General features: G+C 38.5%; 1 pseudogene; it reads left to right on the top strand.

Moving 5' to 3' along the window:
• The first annotated feature begins 12,604 nt into the window (after positions 1-12,604).
• LOC127484918 (U2 spliceosomal RNA) lies at positions 12,605-12,687 on the top strand (annotated as a pseudogene).
• The last annotated feature ends 8,249 nt before the right edge of the window (positions 12,688-20,936 follow it).

The raw sequence follows: 20,936 nt of genomic DNA, 5'->3' as shown, positions 1-20,936 counted from the left end.
CAACTGGGACAGAATCCGGCGCCCCGACGGGGACTAGAACCCGGGGTGCCGGCGCCGAAGGCAGAGGATTAGCCTATTGAGCTGCTGTGCCGGCCGAAGTCTAGTATTTTGGTGCCCAACTTTATTATTATTGTTTAAGATTTCTTTTGGATAATATCAAACTAAGAAGCTTTTGCACACCACATGAAATAATTAACAAAGTATAAAGAGGGAACCAACAGAGTGGGATAGAATTTGCAAACTATTCATCCAATAAAGGATTGATATCCAGATTATATAAAGAGCTCAAGAAACTGAATAACAAAAAAGCAAATAATCCAGTTAAGAAATGTGCAAAGGATATGAACAGGCATTTTTAAAAGGATGAAATACAAATGGCCAACCAACAATGAAAAAATGTTCAGCATCACAAGTCATCAGGGAAGTGCAAATAAAAGTTGAGGTTTCACCTCACCCTAGTTAAAGTGGCTGTTATTCAAAAGTCAAAAAAATAACAAATACTGATGAGGAGTGGAGAATAAGCTACCCTAATACACTTCTGGTGGGAATGCAATTGGTACAGCCATTGCAGAAAATAGCAAGGAGAATCCTCAGAAAGCTAAAAGTAGATCTTTTGTATGATTCAGCAAGCTCACTCCTGGTAATATATCAAAGGAAATGGAATAAGCATATGCAACAGATACTTATGCTCCCCTGTTTTTAGCAGTTCTAAACACAAGAGCTAAGAAATGGAATCAACCTAGATGGACAATCAACTGATAATTGGATAAAGAAAATGAAACTGGATAAAGAAAAACTGGATAAAGAAAAAAATATATATACACACATGATGGAATATTGCTCAACCATAAAACTAATGAAATCCTGCAATTTGCAACAAAATGAATGCTACTGTGCTTAAGTGAAATAAGTGAGACCCCAAAAGACAAATATCACATTTTCTCTTATCTGTTGTAGATAATTTACAGATAGAATATAAAAATTGTCTGGATGTTATATCATTTGATATATAGTAATAAATATTATGTCACTAAATTATACTATGTAAATGACAATATATTCTTCTTTCCCAAATTAAAAAAAAATGAAGAAATGAAGTGGGGGAAATGAGGACTCTTGGAATACTAGTCACGTTTTGTTTTAATTTGGATGTTGGATAAGAGTATGTTTAGCAGGCAAAAAATTTATTTTCCTATAGAATATGTAGAATTTACCTGTAGAATATGTAGAAATTTCTTGTTATGCATATTGTATTTCAACAAAATATTTTTTTGAAAAAAAACAGTGTCATTACAGTCTTTTCATTTTCACAATTTATCTAGCCCTGAACAGGTATTCATGTCCATTTCTCCCTAACAAGTACACTGACACAAGATCACATGTACCTTCAATATCAGACTTTTCTCTTTTTATACCACCCTTAAATCTTTTAATCTACATTTCTCTATAGTATGATAATCTAAGATTCCTGCTGCTATTATTTGGTGCTTGTGTTTACTTTAATTACTCAAGGAGATGGGGTCTGGGGGATAGTCTAACCTGTTCAAGCAGAAACATATGAGAGAACTTAATGAAGGCCATTGTAAGGCTACCACAAAACACACCAAACACTGGAGTAAGGGAAAAGGTTTATTGGGGTGGGGAGACCCGACAGGCTGCCTCCCAGTGCATGAGAGAACAGCAGGCTGTACTAGGAGGTCAGGCCTAATTATAGCTTAGCAAAGGAAGTAAGCACAGCCAATTCCATTGGGTGGGATGAAGGCAACACATATGGTTGGGCCGTTTGATCATCTGATGTTTGGTAAGTCAGGCAGGGCTTAGGAAACTGAAAATTACTTTGGGGAAGCCAAAACTTATTTCAAAGGATGGTGACTGGGCCAGAGCCTAAGATGGCACCCGAATCTTAAGATGGCACTTCAAATAAGATGGCACCATTTTCACTAACAGTCATGCTAAGGAGTATGAAAACATTGCCTTCACTCATAGTTGCTTTTGTGCTCCTGTGTCTTTCTTTTAAAAGTTTAATTTAAGTGTTTGGAAGGCAGAATGATGAAAGAGAAAGAACAGAGAGATTGCGAGAGAAAGAGATCTTCTATTAGCTGGTTCACTCCACATGGCTGCAAGCGCTGAGGCTGGGCCAGGCTGAAGCCACAAGCCAAGAACCCCTGGTCTCCCATGTGGGTGGCTGAGGCCCAAGAACTGAGACTATCTTTTGGTGCCTTCCAGGTGTGATAACAAAGAGCTAAATAGGAAGTGAACTGCACTCTGACACAGGATGCCAGTGTTTCAAGAGGCAGCTTAAACCACTGTGCCAGAATTCTGGCCTCTATTCCTCTGTCTTTTTTTCTTTCTTTTCTGCTTCACTATTAGCACAAGTTGACACAACTTCAATCTAAAATCCTAAATACAGCTTCACACTTTATGCTCCATCCTTTCCTAATATTGGACTATTATTTATTTTGTTGTACCTTTGTTGCCCTATCTGAAAAATGAGGGTAATATCCACCCTTTATTTTTTCTAACATTTTTAGGGATATCAAACGAGTTATTTGCAAAAAGCCTTTGTGAAAGGTAAGCTTTTGAAAAATAAATGTGTGATTGTATTTATTTGAACAGACTGTTGCCTGTTTAAAAATTTTACATGTTCAGAGAAAAATACTTTGGGCACTTGAAATGAATTATTGAAATAACTCTGAATTATTTGCAAATTTGGTTTTCAATGTCAAAAATCTGGGTGTAGCAGTTCAACATTAGTGTTTTGGGAGACAGGGAGGAAGGACTTTAGTTTTTACTTATATTTTCACAGATGTTTGAATTTTTTTTTTATTGTACACAAAGAAGAGCTACTTTGAATAGACATGTCACTGACTAGCTCTTATGGATTTCAGAAAAGTTTAATCCTATAGCATTGACCTTGTTAAAAGCTATTTTTCTTAATATTTATTTATTTGAAAGGCATTGCTAGAGAGAGAGAGAGAAAGAAAGAAAAAGATATTCTATTTGCTGGTGTATACTCCCCAAATGGCTGCAACAACTGGGGCTGGTCAGGCTGAACAACAAACCTGAAACTATCTCACACGGGTGGCAGGGGCCCAAGAACTTGGACTATCTTCCAATGCTTTCCCAGGAGCTGGTTAAAATTGGAGCAGCCAGGACTTGAACCAGCACCCGTATGAGATGTCAGGTGGTGGTTTAACCTGCTGCAACACAACATCAGCTCTGAAGAACACTTTCTGAAAACAATATTAAGAACTAGAAAGATATTCCATGCCAAGAGAAACTAAAAAAGAGCTGGTGTAGCCATCTTAATATCGGACAAAATAAACTTTAACACAAAAACTGTTAAGAGAGACAAAGAGGGGCACTATATAATGATTAAGGGATCAATTCAACAGGAAAATGTAACTATTATAAACGTATATGCACCTAATTACAGGGCACCCAATTATTGAAAAGATATGTTAAGGAACGTAAAAGCAGACTTAGACTCCAATACGATAGTATTGGTGGACTTTAGTACTCCACTTTCAGCAATACACAGATCAACCAGACAGAAGATCAACAAGGAAACAGCAGATTTAATCAACACTATAGACCAAATGGATCTAATAGATATATCTACAGAACTTTTCATCCTGCAATTGAAGAATACACATTCTTCTCAGCAGCACATGGAACCTACTCTAGGACTGACCACATACTAGGCTATAAAGCAAGTCTCAGCAAATTCAAAAGCATCGAAATAATACCATGCATCTTCTCAGATCACAATGGAATGAAACTGGAAATTAGCAACTCAGGAATCCCTAGAGCATGTGCAAACACATGGAGACTGAACAACATGCTCCTGAATGAAGAGTGGGTCATAGAAGAAATCAAAAGAGAAATCAAAAACTTTCTGGAAGCAAATGAAGATAACAACATAACATACCAAAACTTATGGGATACAGCAAAGCAGTGTTAAGAGAAAGTTTATAGCAATAGGTGCCTACATCAAGAAATTGGAAAGGCACCAAACAAATAATCTATCAGTGCATCTCAAGGATCTAGAAAAACTGCAGCAAATGAGACCCAAAACTAGTAGGAGAAGAGAAACAATTTTTTTGCTGATTTCCATTTTTGCAAATTTTGGCAATTTTCTTCAACTGTCTGTAAGAAGTATACTTATTTGGACAAAATAAAGTATGCAAAGTCATACATAATGTTTGGCATATGATAGTTATTGCCAACAAAAAAGTCTTGTCTGTCATGTAACAACCAGGCTGCCTTTACATCATCATCTACAGTTTGTGATGCTAGTTTCCCATTATGCGACAGTACAAAAAGGTGCCACACACTCCTGCATTTAAATATACTATTTACAGAAAACAATTTGACTTCAAAATAAAAAGCAAAATAGTCATTTTTAAATGAATCAACGTAGCTTGAGTCTGCATTAGGGGAAATCTCAGAACTGATTATTTGTGCTTCATCCAGAATTGTATTTTTGGATTTCACTTGTGATAATTTTATCTGCTTTGAACTTAAAGCTGGAATTTAGCTCATGTGAGATACTGGCCTGAGCTGTGTATGGAAATTTCAGCCCAATTGTGAGCTCACAGTCTCCAGAATATTCTTTCCGTTTCCCAGGTTGTTGGTAAGTTTTAGAGAATTAAGGCTTACAGAAAGCCAATGACATTTCTGTCATAATAAATCTAACACTGACTGCAGCGTCACTGTCACCACATTCCTGGGAAGATGACTCCTTTCTGGAGATACCTGTTTGTAATATATTATAATGACATAAATGTGTGTACATCTGTGGGCAGTCCACCATTACTTCTTACCAGTTTCAGTTCTTTCCCTGAAATACTTTAAGGTAGATTATTTGTATTCAGTAAATTTTCACTTTATTCCTTAAAGTTTACATCCTTTTGGGGCTGGCGCTATGGCTCACTTGGCAAATCCTCTACCTGCAGCGCCAGTATCCCATATGGGCGTCGGGTTCTGGTCCTGGCTGCTCCTCTTCCAGTCCAGCTCTCTGCTGTGGCCAGGGAGGGCAGTGGAAGATGGCCCAAGTGCTTGGGCCCCTGCACCTGCATGGAGACCAGGAGGAAGCACCTGGCTCCAGTCTTCGCAGAAAGCATTCTCAGAAATCTATAGCGAAGTTATGCTAACTTTTGGAAAACATTAAACATTCTCATAAATCCCATGCTTATGCCTGCTAGCATGCTAGTAGGTCGGGAGGTCACAAAATCATTCTGGCCCATTCTAGGTGGTCTGTCATCCTACAGTTGAGTCACTCTTGCATGACAGACAGAAACACAGAAGGAGCACCCTCCTAAATGTTCCCCCACATTTCTCAAATACTTGTGTATGTCGATATACATTTAGTACCTAGCCAGTACCTGTCTTTGAGTGAAGTCCTGGGGATTCAAAAATGAATAAAACAGCCTTTCAGATGTCCTCAGCCCAGTGATAAGACACACAGGCAAACTGATTAACTTGACATATCATGAGAAGCAGGTAAAATGGGACTTTGCAAGGGAAAAATGCAGATGGATCTTGCTTAGTGTTGATCTTTCTTTCTGTAATAGGTAATGGTGTGGACTATGGAACCAGACTAAAGAATATCATATACTAAACTGTATATAAATATACATTGCTGTTATTTTCTATGAATTCATATTTCTTCCATCTTTGAAATAGATTTTATAGTCACCTTTGAATACTTCTAGATGAGTAAGTAGCCAGCTTTCAAATTTTTCTAAACTGATTCACCATAAGAAATTAATTGACATTAAATGCAGTAGTATGAGTGACTTCAAATGTTTTGCAGAAATGGAAGTAAAATGAATTCTTTGAAGAGCCTCTTACATATCCTTCTGTGTAGATTGGTAATACATGTATACAATACATAGACAATGAAATATTCTAGTATTTGTCTTCTCTTCTACTCTTTTTTTTTTTTAATGACCGGAAGAATGCTTGTCACAACACACTCAATTTATTTTAATGACTTAATTGAGGGTTGAGGCCGGTAGTTTGAACATATTGACAGGAGTACTATGGCCAAGTGGTTAAGAAATTACATAGTGTGGTAAGTGTCACCACAGGATACCATGATGGGTAAGAATGTAATGTAGGGGAAAAGGGAATCTTGATTAAGTCCTTTGAAAAAACCAATTAAGTCCTTTGAAGACACTGTGTTGTGGTCATTTTTGCTCTTGCATTTGGCACTTAGCTAGTCCTTATTGCATGCTTTTAAATTAATGGAGCAGAGTAAAGTCAACTTCATTTCTTGTGAATAACCTTCTAGATGACCAGCACTTCGTTTAGCCAAACAGAAAAAAACAAGAGTAAGATGTATGCCTGTTAGTGGCAGACATTGCAATGATACCCTTTATTTTGAGCCTCAATTTCTTTTCCAACATAAGGTTGCAGGCAGCTGCTACCAATCTGAAATGAGATGTGTGATGGAATCTGTTGTAGGATATTCCTGCCTAATTTTTTGTATAATACTGACTGGTTGGCAAGACACAGGTTCATTGTAAGTCATTCTTTGGACTCCCCCTTACTAAAAGGAAGGTGTCTCATAATTCATTTTAATTCCAAAAGGTCCATAATATTATGTCTGGCACACAGTGGGTTCACATCTTGGGATGATTTAAATTTGTTGTAAATTCACTTCCACTTTGCCATCAAATTGAGACTGTTAAATTGTGAACATATTTTTACTTTCCTGCTTCATAAAATATGAGCACTCTAATCCCAGATGGCACATCCTCCAGAAACATATGGACAAGACAATTTATAAGGAGTGCTCTTTCAGGAGTCAACTCCACTTAACAGAGAAGGCTGTGTGATTTTGCCAAGACCTTTCAAGCTACTCATTGAGAAGGAGCATGAACAGGTCTTAGTTATGTAGTCAAGGGATTGAAGACATTTTGGCAAAAATCTCTTTTATTAAAGAATGTGTTTTTTCATGAATCAGGGTGGGGTGGGATTTTATGGGGTGGGATCTGATGGGAAATTATTATATGAGTATAAGGTACAAATTTAAAAGTGAAAATAGATATGGCCCTTTGCATTCTGTTTTTGACTTTGTTTCCTACAACCACAATAGATTCCACTGGGCATTTCAGTCAATGAAAAACAGGAAGATGACCTGTGTTTCACTGCTTCCTTACGATATACCTCTATATAACAAATGTTTTCCATATTTGATATTATGCATCCTAATGCTGCACCCTTGTGTATCTTTTAAAATAGGCTAACATATGGTCCAATGGTCAAGAGTATGACTGGAAACTTCAGCACAGAAGCCTGGGTTAGAAGAGTCTTTTCAATGTGATACATCCTTTGATTTGAGAGGAAACTATGCTTTTTTTATGCTTACCTAGTTGGTCACTGGTAAAATATTATTTTTAAGTGTGTCTGTGAGGATGCTTCCAAAACAGGTTAGTTTTAGCATCAGTGAATTTAATAAAGAAGACTAGCTTCATGAGTAGGGGTAAATATCATCCAATTCATTCAGGGACTGAATAGAACAAAAAGAGAAAGTCCGGCAAATTTATTCTCACTCTGCTTGAGTTGGGATACCGTCTCATTTTCTACCCTAAACAAAGCTGCTATTGGCCTCTGCACTAGGGCAGGGACTTAACAGCATTGACAGCTCCCTCCTTCCAAGAGTGCAGACTTTATGTCTTCATAAATGCACAACAAAATTCTAATAATAAATCCTCTTTATACATGTACATATTTTCTAGTGGTTTTGCTCTGTTGGAGAACCCTGACTAATGAGGCACTTAATTGTCTGAGCCAAAAGTCCTTACATCCCTCTCAGATTTAGTTGATTCATCACGTGATGCCAGATTCACCAACATATTGTAGGAGCTTGAGATTCAATGTCATCATTATGTAAGATCTATTAACCTATAGTTAATAGATCTGGAATGAGTTCATTTTTAGATTTCCTTGCACATGTCAATGTAACTCTATTGAGTAAGGTCCCAGAGACTGAGTTGGTACATCTAACCTGATCAGTTTAGATTAATAGCTAAGATCTTTAGATGAAGCTGAATTGCCTCACATGGTAAGCATCTTCTGTGGTGCCTGGTTCACATTCAGTGATCAATAATTGATGCTTGCATGAGCAAACACTGGCATATTTCAATGAATATTTCAGTGTGCTATTTTAGTGCACACCTCTTTCCGTCAGTGTGTCTACATTCCCAGCAATCCCCAACAACCCACCCTTGATGTTCCTTTTTTTCCTTTCTGGCCACTGGCAACTGGAGCTGGAGTTGCAATTTATAATCCTTAAATTTCTTGCAATACCATATCTAAGAATGACGGTCAGAACAGAGTTCCAGATATTTTGCTCCATGCCAGATCAAACAGTCTACTACAGTTTTCTTTCAGATCCCTGTAATCTGATGACCAGTGTGTGAAGATTTAAATCACGCTTGCATGGTTTTACAAAATGAGATTTAAAAAAAAGTGTTTGAAATAAACAGAGTGTTTCAATGCTTTACAAATATATCAGAACTTTTATTTACTTTTTGCTTTAACTAGAAGTTGAAGTTTACATAGTTAGATAGATCTCAGTGGCCAAATCCATGTGATTTTATTTAATCATTAAGACATAGGTGTTATTAGTTTCATGTTTCTGATGATAAACAAAAGAAATGCAGAGAGGTTAGATAATCTTTATAGTCTTGCAACTTTTAATAGGAAGAGCTGGGATTTGAATGCAGATCTATCTACCTCCAAAATTTTGCATAAGCAAAGCCTTTTATTTAAAGCCCAACTGCTGAAAAGAGCCCTGCTTATTCCTCTGTAAATTTCCACCATCTGCTGAGATGCTGGAGCATCACCTCGCCTGAACACTGTCTTATTACCAGCAAATAAATGTCAGGGTAAAGACCATGAAAATCATCTGTTACTTTAGCCTTCGACAATTGCATCAACCCCCACCTGACAGCAGTTTCGAATGATGCTGGCAAACATAAATAGATTAGTGAGGCCAGAGTCTTAGGGGGTGCATAACCTTATGTTTCTGAACATTTAAGTTATTAAAATTCACAAAGAAAAACCTTATGGTGCCATCATTTTATCTGACTAACATCATCAGTATGGCTCAAGGGCTATGGCTTTGTACAGTCACCCCAGCAGCAGTGAACATATGGTTTTACTTCTCTCTAAAGCCTTAGGGTATCTGACGGTACCTTTCATGGATAATGGATAAAGGCTGCCACACCAGTAGGTAACTTCTGTTCCATCAGGATCACCTTCATGCCAAGAATGCTGAGCAAATTCCAGAAGGTTTTGAACTGACCTAGGTCTATTCTGTCAACAGCAGCACCCTAGAGCAGCAGGAGCAAATGCCTCCTGTTGAACTGCACCTTAGAGTTCCTCTGTATTTGCACAAGCTCCTTAAAGAAGGAGCTTGTTTAATGCAGTTAAGCCACAGGTTGTAGCTTCTGCCTGCCTAAAGTTTGTTTTGCTGGTGTTTCTTCTTTTTGATGCCTATCCTACTGCTCCTGAAAAAAAAAAATGTGAAAAAATAAGTGTGTATTACATTAGCTTCAAGGAACTGTTGCAAATATTCTTTGAGAGTAAAAAGGAATGAATGTAACTGAAAAGTTGATTTGCTCATGATTTCACATGATTCAATGCTACAGTACCTAAACTATCAATAGTATCACTATTTTTGGTATCAATATCTTGCCTGCAATTAAATCCATTTATATCTAATCTGCATTCCATTCTCAACTGTTCAACAGGCTTAAAATTTTTTTTTCCATTTTCTCTGAAACCTTCTATAATATTGAGAAATAGTGCAATGGATGTACCAAAGGCATGGAATACAACTCAGACCAGCAGTGAATTCTCAGCCTTTTAAAAGAGGAAGCACATGGATCGTTTTCATACTTCCAGGAGTTTCTAAATATAGTGAGTCCAAAGATGATAGGCTTTGAAACCAAATAGGGTTGAATCAAAGTCTGAACTGTACTAGTTCTGGGTTGTCTTCAGCAATTTGTTAGTGTTCTGAACACCTGTGATGTTATTCTCCCCTCCCCATTTTCTTTGTTTTTTGCATGTAAATAAAACATTGCCGAAAATCACACACTTTCCAAACTCCCAAATTAAGTCTCATCATTGACTTATTTATGCCATGTCTAAACCTTATCCCAGTCCTTCAAACTCTATGTTTAATATCTACCCCATACTTGTCTTTTTCTCATCAGTGGCATAGACAGCAGCTCTAATCAAAGGCATCATCTTCTCTCAATTGGGCCACAGCCTCTCACTTGGTCTACTTCGTCTACTCTACAATATTTGTCTTCCTGTCACTCCACAGCCAAAATGAACCTCTTTAAATTAAAATTAGACCGTGTCATTCATTGGGCCTTCTCATGGCTCATATTAAAATTCCAGGCTCCTGATGACAGCCTATAAGACACAACACAGCTAATTCTGTCTTATTTTTCTGTCCTGATTCCTTTTCACTTTTGCACAACCATTCTGCTACAATTTAGCATTATTGATGCTTGTTGTACAAATCAAAATCATTCTCATTTCAAGGCATTTACCCTTGTTGTTCCCCTTATCTAAAATTTCATTTGCCAAGATATTAGATCCCTTCATACTGCTGAAGACTCAGGGATCTCTCCCTTAGTCGTCACCTTTAAAAGAGAATGTATCCCCATCCTGACCCTGTCCTCTAACTCTGGTGACTGCTCTAGTTTGCTTTATGACTACTTATACCTCATTGTCTGTTTTTATATTTGTCTAAAGCTTTTTATTTATCTTATTTGCCATTAAATACCCAGGAAACATGGATGTATCTGAAAATAACAAGTAAGCATTGCACACTTTAATAAACACATTGATAAATGCATAAGTGCACCTTATTTTATGAAATTAATCTCTCCCTTCTTCTTAATGCTTATGCTGTCAGTATGAGCATTAAAGTATAAGACAACTACTATACATGTCTGGTATGAGGCTCTCGTAAATAGTGCTACTTTCACTGTGGCTGTTTCATTGTGTTCAGATAAAAATCCTTGAACAGATCTTTAAAATGTTTTATTACTAGAGCTATCTATACCTTGTTATTTATCATTACTGATGATCAAAGAAATGTGATGATCAAGAGGCTGAGGGAGGGTGTGATCGCAGTGGCTGTGGCTGCCTTTATAGATGTGTGAATAGAGTTTTCTTATGTGATTACCTAATTGTGATTTTTCCCTCAGGGTTATTTACATTTTAGCACCATCCTCATTTTAGCCTTATCATAAATTTTGATCTATAATTATTATTAAATGGACATTTCAATGTATTGCAAAGTAATATCATAATAAAGTTAACTATGTTTGCAGAAATTCTGTAAGGCAGATAAACACAAACACAGTCTTTTGTTTTCTAATTCATTTCTTGGATACTTACATTTTCTTTTTAGTGAGATCTCACTGTGAGGCTTGATCTGATCCCTGTCAATAGTCATGCTCTAATATACTTTTGGGAATCAATCCAAGTGCCCTGTACGTTGTATAGACATGGAGGAGGAATAGATGCAAGATAAAGAAAGATAACTGCAGCATCCATGCAGGTCCAATTGCTTTGGTCATGGGATCTTAAACTACTGCCAAAGAATATTTATGAAGAACTGTAATACTTAACACTCCAAATTTCCATATACTGTTCAAAAAATTACAAAAGACCCAAAAACAAATGGTCATATTCACCAATATGAAGAATTAATATTGTTATTTAAAATAGCAGTATTCTCCAAACTGATTTCAGATTAAATGTAGTCTCTATCAAATCCTAGCTGATTTTTGCCATGGCAAGAACAAGTATATCTTAAAATTCTTGTAAAATACTATCAACCAGAGAAGACAGAATAATCTTAAAAATGAGAATAAAATTAGAGACCTCAGAATCTCATTTTCTTAAGATTTATTTTATTTGAAAATCTGAATTACAGAGAGAGAAAGAGAGATAGAGGTAGAGATAGAGAGAGAGAGAGAGAGAGAGAGAGAATTTTTCCATTTGCTGATTCACTCCTCAGATGACTGCAATACGCCAGGTTGGTTCAGGCCCCAGCCATAATCCAGGAGTTTAATCTGGGTCTCTCTGGTAGGTTTGGGGGCCCAAGGACTTAGACCATCTTCTCCTGTTTTCCCAGGTGCATTATCAGGGAGCTGGATCAGAGGTAGAGCAGCCAGAGCTTGAACTGGTAGCCATATGGGATGCTGACAACCTGCTATGCCACAGCCCCTGGAAACCCATTTTCTAAAAATTTCTACAAAGATGGGCCTGCACCGTGGCTCACTTGGTTAATCCTCCGCCTGTGGACCCGGCATCCCATATGGGCGCCGGGTTCTAGTCCCGGTTTCTCCTCTTCCAGTCCAGCTCTCTGCTGTGGCCTGGGAGGGCAGTGGAGGATGGCCTAAGTGCTTCGGCCCCTGCACCTGCATGGAGACCAGGAGAAAGCGCTTGGTTCCTGACTTCAGATCGGCACAGTGCTGGCCGTAGCGCCATTTGAGGAGTGAACCAACAGAAGGAAGACCTTTCTCTCTGTCTCTCTTTCTCACTGTCTATAACTCTACCTGTCATCGCTTCTCGGCCTTTTGGCTAAGATCAAGTGTAGTAACTCTACCTGTCAAAAAAAAATTCTACAAAGCTGTATTAATTAATGCAACAGAGTAGTAGGGAAATGATTGGCATATAGATTGGATGTAACTTACAGCCCATATGAAAACCCTTATATTTATGATTAATTGATTTTTCAAGGATGTTGATAATTTAATTGAGATATATATATATATATACACACACATACATATCTATATCTTTTCAACAAATTTTCCTTAAAAACTGGATATCAATATGCAAACAAAAAGAAGTTGGACCCTTTCGACATACAAAAATTAACTCAGAAAAAAATTCATTAACCTAAATATAATAGAAACTGGAAAACTGTTTAAAGAACACATATAAAATCTTCACAATGTCAAGTTAGGCAAAGACTTCATAAATTTAATACAGTGACAAAAACATAAGTGACAAAATAAAAATTAAAAAGTAGGACTTCATACAAATTAAAAAAAATTGAAAATTATATCATCAAGAACTCAACAGTCAACCAACTTGCAGATTTGAGGAAAATGTTTTCAGTTTGTATATCTGAAATGTGGCTTGTGGGGCCGGCGCTGTGGCATAGTGGGTTAACACCCTGGCCTGAAGTGCCGGCTTCCATATGGGAGCCGGTTCTAGTCCCAGCTGCTCCTCTTCTGATCCAGCTCTCTGCTATGGCATGGGATAGCAGTTGAGGATGGCCCAAGACTTTGGGCCCCTGCATCTGTATAGGAGACCCGGAAGAAGCTCCTGGCTCCTGATCAGTGCAGCTCTAGCTGTTGTGGCCATCTGGGGAGTGAACCTGTGAATGGAAGACCTCTCTCTCTGTCTCTACCTCTCTCTGTAACTCTTTCAAATAAAACACATCTTTAAAAAAAAGAAAATAAAATATGGCTTGTAAGGGCAGGTATTCATGCCTACATCACGTATCAGAGTTCCATCAGAACTCTCCATCAGAGTTCCATTTGGATTCCCAGTTCATTTCCTTCTGATCTACCTTCTTGCTCCTACATCCTGGGACACAGACAACAATGACTCAAATGGTTGGATCCTTGACACCCATGCAGGAGACATGGACAGGGTTACAGGCTCCTGAATGTATGCTGCTCCATCCCTGCCGTTGTTGGCCTTTGAGGACTGAACCGGAAGATGAAGGATCTCTCTCTGCCTTTAAAGATATAATTCTTAAAGTGGGAGACTTACGGGGCCAGCACAGTGGCATAGTGGCATAGCAGGTTAAGCCTCCACCTAGGGCATTGGCATCCCATATGGACTACGGTTCAAGTCCCTGCTGCTCCTTTTCCATACCATCTCTCTGCTATGGCCTGGGAAGGAGTGGAAAATGACTCAAAGACTTGGGCCCCTGCACCCACATGGGAGACCTGGAAGAAGCTCCTAACTCCTAGCTTCTGCCTTTGCAGCCATTTGGAGAATGAACCAGCAGAAGGAAGACCTTTCTCTCTGACTCTCCCTCTCTCTGTCTGTAGCTCTGCCTCTCAAATAAATAAATACATCTTTTTTTTAAAAAAATGGGAGACTTGTGTTTGGAATATATAAATACTACTTATAGCTCAGTGATAAAAGATAAAGCTGATAAGCATCCTTAGCCATTAGGTAAATGCATTTTTAACAAAAGTGAGGTATTAGTTCACTCACACTGGAATCACTAAAGAAAACAAAAACAAAACAAAACAAAAGCCAATCATATAACCGATGAGGATGAGAATAAAATGGACATTCCCTATCACCACCATATACAGCTGATAAGAATACAAACTGGTGCAGTCTTTTTTAAAATAAATTTGGTCTTTTCTTAAAGGTTGAACTTACAGCTATCATATGAACCTTTTTCTACTCCCAGTATTTCACAAGATAAATACAAAGATATCACCATACAAAAATGTGTACATAAATGTTTATAGGAGTATTGTTTTCAAGAGCCAAAAGTAAAAAAAAAAAAAAGCCATCATCTGATGAATGGGTAGTAAGTATAATGTTTTTTCAGCAATGAAAATGAAGAATCAGGGGCCGATGCTGTGACATAGTGGGCTAAGCCTCCACCTGTGGTGCCGGCATGCCATATGCACACTGGTTATTTTCTTGGGTACTCCTCTTCCAATCAAGCTCTCTGCTTATAGCCTAGGAAAGCAGTGGAAGATGGCTCAAGTGGTTGGCCCCTGCATCCACATGGGGGTCCCAGAAGAGGCCCTGGGCTTCTGATAGGCCCAGTTCTGGCCCTTGCAGCCATTTGGGGAGTGAACCAGTGAATGGAGCACCTTTCTCTCCATCTCTGGGCACACCTTGAAAATACTCTAAGAGAAAGATCAAATATTCTATGACTTCATATACAAAAATATCCAGCATAGCAAATTTACAGATTATTGCTTATTTTGGGGTAGGATGGAGATGGAGCTAAAAATGGGATGAGATGATATGCACTCTATGAATGAACTAAAAAACTGAATTATACAGTTTAGATAAGTGCATTGTATGGGGTATGCAGTGAAACTCTTTTTAAAAATATGTTTTTTTAAAGGCAGAGTAACAGAGAGATAGGGAGACATACATACACACACACACATAGAGAGAGAGAGAGAGGAGAGAGAGAGAAAGAGAGAGAGAGAGAGATCTTCCATCAGCTGGTTCACTCCTAAAACCCTTACAGGAGCTGAGGCTGATCCAGGCCAAAACCAGGAGCATGGAACTCCATCTGGGTCTCCCACATGGGTGACAGGAACCCAAGCACTAGGACTATCTTTAGCTGCTTTCCTATGTGCATTTGCAGGAAGCTGGTTTGGAAGCAGAACAGCAGAAACTGGAACCAGAGCTCCAATATGTGATTCCAGCATCACAGGCAGTGGCAATCCACTGTGCCATGATGCTAACCCCTAAGCATACTTTTTAAGAGTCACAATGAATTAAATAAAACAAATGAAAATGTAAGTTAACAACACGTATTAAGACTTTTTATTATTCTTCAAAGTTCAAAATGGAAACCATTTTTTAGAATACTATAATTTCACATGTTCCCAATAAAAGTGTGAGAGTCTTTGATTTTTTTGGCGATTTCAAATAATTATTAAATTTGGAATTGTTTTAGGCTACCTTGTTTCAATTCAAAAATTGCAAAGCAAAAGGCAGGTAAACTTATATATTTCATAAATGTATTAACATCACTTGTGATATTGCTTTAAGTTTTCATAGGGGGATAATCTTAAGAGAACTTAATTTGGAGTTGATAATTCAAGTCAGAATACTGTTCTCACAAATAACATTTAATGCATTACATTATTCAAAGGCTGTAGAACCAGGGAGGGTACTTATCATAGAAACTATTGTGCTTTTTGCTGTTTTGAGAAGTTAAGTGTGTTGCACTTTTCTGGAACTCCATTTGAGTCTCCCACAATGGTAGCAGATCCTATACTTATCTCAGCCAGTGATAAGAATGAATCTGATCACTGTAGTACACAGGGAAAGTCAAAGGAAACTCATTTTCTCTTCAATGATGCATGATGATGTAATCTGAATGCTATTTAATATTTCTTAACAAAGCAATGTTCTAAAAATTATTTTGATCTTTGATTTCAAGACAACAATATATTACTTATATTAACTTATATGTATCTTTTTATTAAATAATTAGAGTTTTGTTTTAATAGATTTCTAGCACACTTTTGAAAAATACATGCTACAAATTACAAATAAGCAAATGGATTTTTCCCTGGTATCATCATTTTCACACTGTGACTATGGAACATTAACATATTTGATAAAGGAGTTCAACACCATTTTCGTATTTTCAATCTAGATCTTTTTTTAAAAAGATTTATTTATTTATTTTGAAAGTCCCAGTTACAGAACGAGAAGGAGAGACAGAGCAAGAGAGAGATCTCCCATCCTCTCATTCATTCCCCAGATGGCTGCAATGGCCAGGGCTGGGCAGAAGCCAGGAGCCATGAGTTTCTGTCACGTTTCCTCCAAAGGTGGCAGGGGCTCAAGCACTTGGGCCTTCTTCTACTACTTTTCCCTGACCATAAGCAGGCAGCTGGATCAGAATGGGGCAGACAGGACATGAAACAGTACCCATAAAGGATGCTGTCGTTGCAGTTGATGTCTTTATCCTGTATACCACAACACGAGCCCCTAAATCTAGATTCTAAACTCCTAGACATTTCGTGCTCTTTGCATATGAGCCTACCAATTTTATCAATTTGATAATTATTTCTAGGGGCCAGCGCTGTGGCATAGTACATTAAGCCTCTGTCTGCAGCGCTGGCATCTCTTATGGGTGGCGGTTCAAGTCCCAGCTGCTCTTCTTCGCATCCAACTCTCTGTTAGTGGCCTAGGAAAGCAGTGCTTGGGCCCTTGCACCATTGTGGGAGACCCAGAGGAAGCTCTTGGCTCCTGGCTTTGGATTGGTGCAGCTCCGGACGTTGTGGACATTTGGAAAGTCAACCAGCAGATGGAAGACCTCTCTCTCTGTCACTTCCTCTCTTTGTAACTCTGCCTGTTAAATAAATAAATAAATCTTAAAGAATAATTATTTCTGGTAAAATTAAAAGAGAACTTTCACACAAAGTTCAGAAATGAATGCTCTTTGGGTGATACTATCCTACAACAGACAAGGAGACAAAGGATAAATTTGTCCATGATTAGCAAGATGGTTTCAGGCAGATGTAAATCACCAAAGGGGATTTCAGGCCGCACAGATTCATGTTCCAGGCCTATGATTTTGTGGATTTACACACTTATTTATAAACATAGTTATATATTTTCTTTATTTAAAATTTTCCAATTACATTGTGCAATGTCCTTTATAAAACACCACTGCTTTTACAAATAGTATAATTTGGCAAACAGGCCAAAGTTAAATCTTTAATTCTGAATTGAAAACATGGGTTGAGAAGAGAGATTTGGATAGACTGACTTTTCCTAATGTAGTTTTAATAACTGTGTTTACAAGTATATTTCATCATGCAATTTATAAATCTAAATGCAATGTATAATTAAATTCATAAAAAGCATGTTTACTTTTAATTAAAATAATTTGTACTGTGTTATTTTGCCAGAAAACTCAACATTTTACAGTTAAACATGTCAGAGGTGAATAGCTACATATTATTTATTCATGAGAGTTACACCCTTGTGTTGGCAACACTAGTATTGTACATAATGTGTATTGTAGCCCTGGAAGACATTTACATTGTAATGAATTATCCTGCACATTATAAAGAAATTAATATAGCAATCTCATGACAATCAGTGCACAGGAGTAAGGAGCCCATTATTTTCCACAGCATCTTTAAGAAAATGAGCTCCAAGGCCGGCGCCGCGGCTCACTAGGCTAATCCTCCGCCTAGCGGCGCCGGCACACCGGGTTCTAGTCCCGGTCGGGGCGCCGGATTCTGTCCCGGTTGCCCCTCTTCCAGGCCAGCCCTCTGCTGTGGCCCGGGAGTGCAGTGGAGGATGGCCCAGGTGCTTGGGCCCTGCACCCCATGGGAGACCAGGAAAAGCACCTGGCTCCTGGCTCCTGCCATCGGATCGGTGCGGTGCGCCGGCCGCAGCGCGCCGGCCGCGGCGGCCATTGGAGGGTGAACCAACGGCAAAAGGAAGACCTTTCTCTCTGTCTCTCTCTCTCACTGTCCACTCTGCCTGTCAAAAAATAAAAAAAATAAAAAAAAAAAAAATGAGCTCCATTTCAACAGTCTTGAAAACTAAATATGTTCACTATGTTTGAATTGAATGCAAAGCTAATAACATTTATATAACTAGAAAGTTTGTCTATGAGGAGGTTTCAAAATGTTCATGGAAAATCTCATTTCCTTTTATTCAAATGTTCCCTGAATTTTTGAAGACCCCATGTAGTCATTGATATCACTCACAAAATGGCTGTTGAACGTGTTACCTGGTTTGAAATTCATTACAAATCTCTGAGGCTGACTGACCACGGATCATTATGCCCATTTGAGAGATTCGGAATCTGGCTTCAGAAGCTGTGCTTTTCCCTAAGGCAAGACAGAATTCTGATCATCAGCAAAGCCAGGACCTAAACTAAGATTCTCTGTTTTATCCAGCCTGGTACCTGGTAAAGAATAGGTCATTTGCTGAATAAATGTTAAATGCTTTCAGGCTGATAAATTTGTGTTAAGTAGAGCTCTCTGGCCAGGGCATACTCCACTCCATTTCAACAGCTTTGTACATGAGGTTTTTCGGTGGTGTCCTTTGAAAGACATCGTTTACTAGAGCTGATGATGTCAGGGTTGGCTAATCAGGTAGCAGAATATCTGGCTGAATTCAAGCAAATGGGAGTTTCAAATATGATCGCTGCTTCATTGACTAGAAAGTATCTTTATGAAGCAAGGTTAGAGACACTCCTGCAGAAAAACCTTTTGGTGATTTGTTAAAAATATGAGACCCCAACAATTACATTTTGTTAAACTGAACATTAGCTATTCTCCTGTCCATTATACAGACATTAGGGAAAAGTCAATGCAAAGACAAGAGATGTCACTGTGAAAAAGAGAAGGAATGATTACTGCTTCTCAATGCTTGTTAGCACAAAACTAAAAGGGCTCACATTTGTGGTTTTCCAAAAAAGATCATTTGGGTCACCCATATGCTGACATAATAATGCCTGCCAAATGAGAGAGCCAATGCAGAAAACATGGATTATTTTGGGTAGATGCAAATCAAAACCTCTTTGACAAAGAGATGCTGGTATGCAATCCACATATGTGCAGTATGATGAAAAGAAGATGTGGGTCAGCTGACCCCAGACCTGGAAGAGGCTGTTTTCTGTGCTGAGCCCTGCTGCCTGGAAAAGATCTGTTGTGGCAGTCGTGCAGGTCCTTTGCTCCTCAATATTGTGACTCTCTGAGCCTGCCTTGATCTTTGCCCTACATTTGTATCTTTTGAATTCTTCCTGACCTGAATCTTATCATCATTCTCCTCTCCCCTGTGGGGGGTCAGCTTAGGGCCAGAAATAGGATGTAGGGAACCGGTTCCATCAATTCCTAGTTTTGCAGGGACAGCTGGAGGTAGACACAAATCAAGAGACAATGAGAGATTGCATCCCCAGGGAAGTAAGGGCCAGTAACTGAGAATCAGTTAAGCCCTTGCATCTAAGACCTCTGTGAAGTTATTTCTACAGCTCTTCTCTGGGCTAAAGGCTCCTTTCTTATGCTTTAATAGCATCCTGTTTTAAGTCTGTGTTGATAGGGACTAGTCGTGATAAAAAGAAACAGATTCTATACTATTCTATACTCAGGCAGCCTTGGGTTTAAATCCAGCTCCATCACTAACTTTGATACTGTGGACAATTACTTAAATTTCTAAACCTACTTTTCTGCCTTAATAAATTAAAAATAATAGTACTTTACTCATGAAGTTGTTGAAAGATTAAGATAATGCATATAAATCCATATAAAGTGTGTATCTGTAGTATGTGTGTTTGTAGTGATATTTATATCATGTAGGATATATATCATGAACTGTAAACACATAATATATGAAAACCATTATTTGTATTATTATAGAAACTGGCAAACTATTTCCCCAACCAGCTTCTTTATCCTCCAGGGTATACACTTAGACTATTTCCCTCTTATCCCAGGTTGGCTACCACCCCTGATAGATATCCAGCTCCCACTTGCCAGCTCCTGAGATATGTTATTTTACATGGCTAAAGGGATTTGGCGCATGTGGCTAAGTTATGGATCTCAGACAGAGGAGATTATTCTTTCTGTTTCATTTGGCCCCAATGTGTTCACAAGGTTCATATAAGAAGGAGGCAGGAGGTAGAGCACATTACCATGGGAGCAAGAGACTGGGGTGACACCAGGAAAGAGTCACGGGTCGAAGATGGTAGGATTCCTTTGCAAGCTGGGAAAGACAAGGCAAGGGATTCTTCTCTGAGAGTCCTGATTTTGCATAGTTAAACTAATGTCAAGCTTCTAGGTTTTCATTTAAGATTTATTTATTTACCTTAAACTCAAAGTTACACAGAAAGAGGAAGAGACAGATACACACACACACACACATACACACACACACACACACAGAGAGAGAAATCTTCCATCTGCTGGTTCATTCCCCAAATAGCTGCAACATCTGGTGCTGGGCTAGCTCAAAACCAGGAGCTAGGAGCTTCCTCTGGATCTCCTACGTGAGTGCAGGGGACCAAGCACTTGGGCCATCTTCTGCTGCTTTCCCAAGCACGTTAGTGGGGAGCTGGATTGGAAGTGGAGCAGTAGGGTCTCGAATCAGTGCCCATATTTGAATGGGCCGGTCTCCAGTCAGTGTCCCACCTG

This window comes from Oryctolagus cuniculus, chromosome 1, assembly GCF_051225735.1.
Source record: "Oryctolagus cuniculus isolate XC-2025 breed Fujian yellow rabbit chromosome 1, ASM5122573v1, whole genome shotgun sequence".
NCBI classification, from domain to species: domain Eukaryota; kingdom Metazoa; phylum Chordata; class Mammalia; order Lagomorpha; family Leporidae; genus Oryctolagus; species Oryctolagus cuniculus.
The sequence above is the reverse complement of the archived record's forward strand: the minus strand, read 5'-3'. Positions and strand labels throughout refer to the sequence as shown.